This window comes from Choloepus didactylus, chromosome 3 (genome assembly GCF_015220235.1).
Source record: "Choloepus didactylus isolate mChoDid1 chromosome 3, mChoDid1.pri, whole genome shotgun sequence".
Classification (NCBI taxonomy): domain Eukaryota; kingdom Metazoa; phylum Chordata; class Mammalia; order Pilosa; family Megalonychidae; genus Choloepus; species Choloepus didactylus.
This window is the reverse complement of record NC_051309.1, coordinates 79,770,782-79,776,763: the sequence shown is the minus strand read 5'-3', so window position 1 is coordinate 79,776,763 and position 5,982 is coordinate 79,770,782. Positions and strand designations below refer to the sequence as shown.

Here is a 5,982-nt window from a genome sequence, read left to right as displayed (position 1 = left end):
TTGAAAGTCACAAATTAAAATAACATGGCTTAATTCCCAAGAACTTATTTCATCTTTTGTTACTCTTCTCTAAGGTCAAGAGTGTGGCTAAAGGTGGTTTCTGATGAGGTTATTGTGCTTCCAAAGTGTTTCTAAATCCTTAGTGCAGACACCCTCCCTTTTGGGGCACAGTACCATCCCTCCCACCCCTATTTAAAAAAAAATTTTAAGCCAAGTGATCAGAATGAAATGTTTTGATTCCAACAATATACATTTTAGGCTTTGTGTCAAGTTGTCTGTAAAACCAGTTTTTTCATAGAATTCTGTTGGTTCTTTTGTAATGCCCCACTGAGGTAAAACAACAACAACAAAACAAACAAAAAAACGCTAGATAAATCTTCCTTTTACTGACTTCCACTCTTTTCTGATCATTGTTAAAATGAATTTCTCATGTTGTAGACTTTCAACATCTTATGAAAAAATTGCCTTTGGTTGACTTAAGTTTTCAATGTCCTGAATTTGTTATACTTTATAGCTAATTGAAGTGTTAGCTGTGGACTCCCGGTTTCATCATGGCATAGGAGAGTCAGAATGCCTTGGCTGAGAGAGCTGGGTGAGGCAGCATGTACAGGGGCTTCTGAGCCCTGGCCACTGGGAACTGGGTTCTAGTCCCTCCTCTGCCATCTACTAACTATGTGACTCAAATTACCTGGCAACTCTACCCCTCAGTTTCCTTCTGTCATTATTGGGAGGATTGAATGGAATACTCATGTGAAAGCTTGGCATGTTCTAAGTGCTTACTAAATGCTAGCTATTATTAGAGGAGAAACTTTGGGGTACATTAAAAAAAATTTTTTTTGGCTCTAAAATGCAAGGAGAAAACATTAATACCTGCCACAGCTCCTTCTTGACACATACGGTTATGTAAGTTTGGCTCTGCCCCTCAGAAACTCCATTCCTGCTACAACTGAGCTACAGCTGAAAGCTCTAAAGTCTTCCTGACAGCCCTTTCCCTATCTTCTTCCCCTTCTCCCCAAAGGCAGAAATACAGCAGCCTCAAGACCCCAATATATTTTGCCTTGGCTACATTTCTTTCCTGGCTGCCTCGCAAAAATATCTCCTTTGGTTCTGCTGCACCTTCCCTATCACTTTGCTTTTCTCTTCTTAACTCCAATTCCTTCTTTTAAAAATATTAATGGCAAAAAAGATTAATGGCAGCTATATATATACACCAAAGGGTAAATCTGGAACTTAGCTGAGAAATATTTGCTTGAACAATGGCGGTTTCAAAAGGGCGTGATGGGGAGACTGTTCCAAGATGGCGGCGGGTTGCTGTGGGGTGAAGAAGCAGAAACTGTCCAGTGCGCCCCCTCTGGCTCGGGCGGCGGTGCTGGCGCCTCCTCCTCCTCCCACTGCAGCGGAGAGAGCCAGTGCCGAGCGGGGGAGTTGGGACTAGGAGGCGCCGCTACGCGGCTCAACCGACTAGGAGGTCTAACCGGAGGAGGTACCGGTAGCGGCGGTGCCCTCTCTCCCCGCCAGGGCTGCGGTGGCGGCGGGGGCATTTCCCTGTCGCCACCACCGAACTGCGGAGTGGGGACCCTACTTTCCACCCCGGCCCCCGCCACCTCTTCCTCGCCCTCCTCATCGTCCGCAGCTTCGTCCTCATCGCCCGGCTCCCGGAAGATGGTGGTGTCAGCGGAGATGTGCTGCTTTTGCTTCGATGTGCTCTACTGTCACCTGTATGGATACCAGCAACCCCGGTCCCCCCGGTTCACCAACGAGCCCTACCCACTGTTTGTAACATGGAAGATCGGTCGAGACAAAAGATTGCGTGGATGCATAGGTACTTTTTCTGCCATGAATTTGCATTCAGGACTCAGGGAGTACACACTTACCAGTGCCCTTAAAGATAGCCGTTTTCCCCCAATGACAAGGGATGAGCTGCCGCGGCTTTTCTGCTCAGTGTCTTTGCTCACTAACTTTGAAGATGTCTGTGATTATTTGGACTGGGAGGTGGGTGTACATGGCATTAGAATAGAATTCATCAATGAAAAAGGATCAAAACGCACCGCCACCTACCTACCGGAGGTTGCAAAGGAGCAAGGATGGGACCATATTCAGACCATAGACTCTTTACTAAGGAAAGGAGGATACAAAGCTCCAATCACTAATGAATTCAGGAAAACCATAAAACTGACCAGGTACCGTAGTGAAAAGATGACCCTAAGCTATGCTGAATACCTTGCTCATCGCCAGCATCATCATTTCCAGAACGGCATTGGTCATCCCCTTCCACCATACAACCATTATTCCTGACACTGAGCCACACAACCAGTCATTGGGCCTCTCTGCAGACCTCTTCCCAGGAGACCCTACCCCTTCTTGGTCTAGCTATCTCTTTTACTGTACCAATTTATGATGATAGTTTCCGTTGCCATGGTGAAGCTTCAGCATCATCAATTAAGATCATCATGGTAACGGGTAGGAAAATGGTATTTGGTAAGAACGTCCTGTTTTATTATTTTAGATCATCGAATTTTTTTTTTTGCAGCACATATTCCTTTTGGCATTTTTCTTTCCTTACAATATTATATAGAATTTTGCTTTGCTATCTCAATCAATTTTCTGTCTTTCTGTCCTTCCTTCCTTCCTTCCTTCCTTCCCTTCTTTTCTTCTTCTTTCCTTCCTTCCTTCCTTTGACTGTGGATTGAAGAAAGTTTGCAGTTTTTAAGGATTTTATTTAGGTTTTTCTTTAGCTTTTCTCAGTAAGATAGCTATGTTTTGATAGTTGAGTTTGGGAGTAATTCAGAGCAAATTCAGGTATTTGTATATTACTCTCAATTTGTCTAAAATTCACTGTTATAAGAACTTAATATGTGGGTCTTCACTCCTTAAGTATATGTTCTTCCCATGACTAAAACACATGAACTTTAGTTTTAGAATCTAACATTCTTAGGTCCATGATAGGCTTGTCACAGAGAGTGAGAAATCATTTATGCCTACTGTACTGGTTATCATAAGAAAGACTGCCTCATCACTTTGTAGAATCAACTTACAAACTAAAACACTGTCTTGAGAAAGTATAAACTACCTTTCAGATACGCTACAGAAATCACTTTGAAGAGCAGTGAATATTTGGAAGAGAGCAGATGTAGAATTTAGTGCCTTTGAGAAGAGTAGAATTAAGTGGAATTCAGGGGGGTTAGAAAGAAGGCAATTGAGAGAAATATTCTTGTCACATTTTATTGTTTCTATTTGTGAAACAACAGTTAGACTAATTCCTTACTCCTAAGTATTTTTAAACTGAAAAAATTATTTTGAGCAAATAACCAAAAAGAGACATTTGTCTATTATATATTAATTTGTTAGCTTTAGATTTCAATAAGTCACGATTGGCCAGAGACAATTTTAGCTACCATTCAAAGAAATGGTAAAGATAATCTAGTGAAACCGAAGTTCATATATGCCATGGTTTCAAATATGTTTGTCTGTCATGGGGACAATATTGAAGTTTCAGAAATACTATGAAATAGCTTGAATCACTTTCTGCACTACATATTTTGAAAGAAACACATTTACTAGGTTGATATTATCATTACACCTGTAAAACTGGAGTTGGCATTTAGATATGGTATAGTTAGAGCCCAGTTAATTTGTAGGGCTATTCTTCTCTGATGTATACAAAGAGAACTTCCTGATGTCAGTAGGAGGTCTATATCCCCAGGAAAATAACCAATTCTGGATAAAGATTACCTTCATTTTATGTTAGTGCCTCTGTGTATGTATGTGTGTGTATATATATATATACACACACACATTTTCAAACAGGAAACCAATATATCAAGTGATGAATAGTGCAGAAGATATGTTCTAAAACTGTAAGAAATGCCACTGAAATTGAAATAACATAGGTTATACCTATAATTGCTGTGACAAGTGACAGACTGCTACTTGAGAATTCAAAATTCCTTTTCTAGTTTGTGAGATAATTGGTTGAATTTCTTCTGCCTGCCATTGTGGCAAAGCAAACTGCTTTAGTTTTTGATGGGAGTTCTTATAAGATTGTTATTTATTCCTTCATCCACAGCATCCGTTGTTGAAATTATCATTTTCAGTTGCGATGCCTTAACTAAGAAGCCAATTGTTTGCCTGAAATGCAACCTTGGTAGCCAGTTCCATTGAACCTAGAGACTAGTCAGAATAAGTTAGTTGCTGAGCTTTAGAAAGGGATATTGAGTCCTTTTGTTTCTACTTGGGAACATTTTGGAGCAGATTAGTCTTTCAGTATAAAAACAAGTGGCTACCTGATGGAAACTTTTTCTTGCCCTCATAGGGAAACTGAGCACAAGCTGAATGATATTGTCTGCTGCTGCTGCAAAAAAAAAAAAAAAAAAAAAAGTAAATAAAATACAACAAGCAAACTGAAGAGAGACAAAATAGACCAATATTGTTGTGAAGTCCATCTTATCCATCATCTCATCAGTTCAACAGGCTCCTTGTCCTGGGTGAGCTTATGGTTAGAAGATTTTTTAAAAAGAAAAGAACTATTACATACATATGTGTGTGTGTACATATACTTACACATACATACATATGTGTGTATTTATTTAACGGTGCTAGTCAATCTTGAGCAGGTCACGTGACTGGTCATGCGGACTCTAAAATCATATCAGATTTTTAAAAATCCTTGATATATGCAGATGTTATACAGATTTTCTTACCAGTGTAATAATATTATACTGAAGAAATAATCATCCTGCAGGCTTCAAAGGACGAGGTCAGCAATGTTTCCCACTGTGGCTTGGGGGGAAAAGGATAGTTTTGTCTTCTTTTGTACTCAAATTAATGCACAGTGCATTTTTTTTGTCTCTAAGTAGCTGTTGACTTAAAGACTTTGTGGTGTCAAGGGTGTTATACAAACTGTAATGGTGTGCTTCAAGCAAACAAATACTAGACCCTTCCATCTTTGTCTTATATTATTACAAAGCTGTTAAATATGTGGTTTAAGTTAACTTTGAACATGTTGAAATATGTAGCATGTGTTTTTTTAACTCAGACAAAGATTCTAATTGCACAGGTTGTGTTCTAGCCAGTTGTGGTTTATTTGTTCAGAAACACAGATGTGAATTGCACTCTTATCACCAGAATATTGTACAAGTTCGGTGACCTTTAAACAGCTGAGAAGTAATACTTGAACTTCATTTGAGTGGCACAAAGTTTACATAGCCCCTTTCAAATGTTAATTAGTTCCATTTAAGTTTTCTGTTTTCAAATGCAACTGGGTATTTTTCCTCTTGGAAAATAGTACGTATTTTACTTTGGTATGTTTCAAATGGCTTCCATTTCTGGAAGGGTTTTCTTGTTCTTAAACAAGGTCAGCCAGGTACCAGATTCTAAAAGAACAATCGTTTCCCCCTCCTCCTCCAAGTGGCCTTCTGACTGCACAAGAATGTGCTACTACCCTCCCCAGTCTTCCTGTATGTGTGAGGTTGGTATAATTGATGGAGGAAATGCCAGGTTTGCTCTACTACCACCCCCCCACCTGCCCGACCCCACTTAAAGCAGTTAATAAGATTTTCAGTCCAGTGCATATGGTGTATCCATGCCCAGCACACCAGAAGTTTGTATACTGGCCTTTTTTCTTGTCTACAAGTGTGCAGGAAATTCAAAACTGTCATCTGGAAAAGGTTCTATCTCTTATATGTGTTACATCAAACCAAAGAAGCCCCCAGCCATGCCCAAATGCTGCTTTAAAAGCCTGCCTTCCAGTCCTTACAAAAACCCTGCAGGATTAAATGTGTTAACTTTTTTTATTTTTGTACAGTTTCTAAGTGATTTTTGCTAGTGATGTTAAATTGAATTAAGTTTATTTGAGGGGTGTGAGCACCTCCTCTATTTAAATAAACTGGTGACTTTCCTTTTATTTTTTAAAAATGGAAAAAAAAAAGAAAAGGGCGTGATGGAACATGATTGTTCACTTGATTTAAATAATGCTGTTTGAAG

General features: G+C 39.6%; 1 pseudogene; it reads left to right on the top strand.

Moving 5' to 3' along the window:
* Window positions 1–1,297: 1,297 nt before the first annotated feature.
* Window positions 1,298–2,295, top strand: LOC119528672 (annotated as a pseudogene).
* The last annotated feature ends 3,687 nt before the right edge of the window (window positions 2,296–5,982 follow it).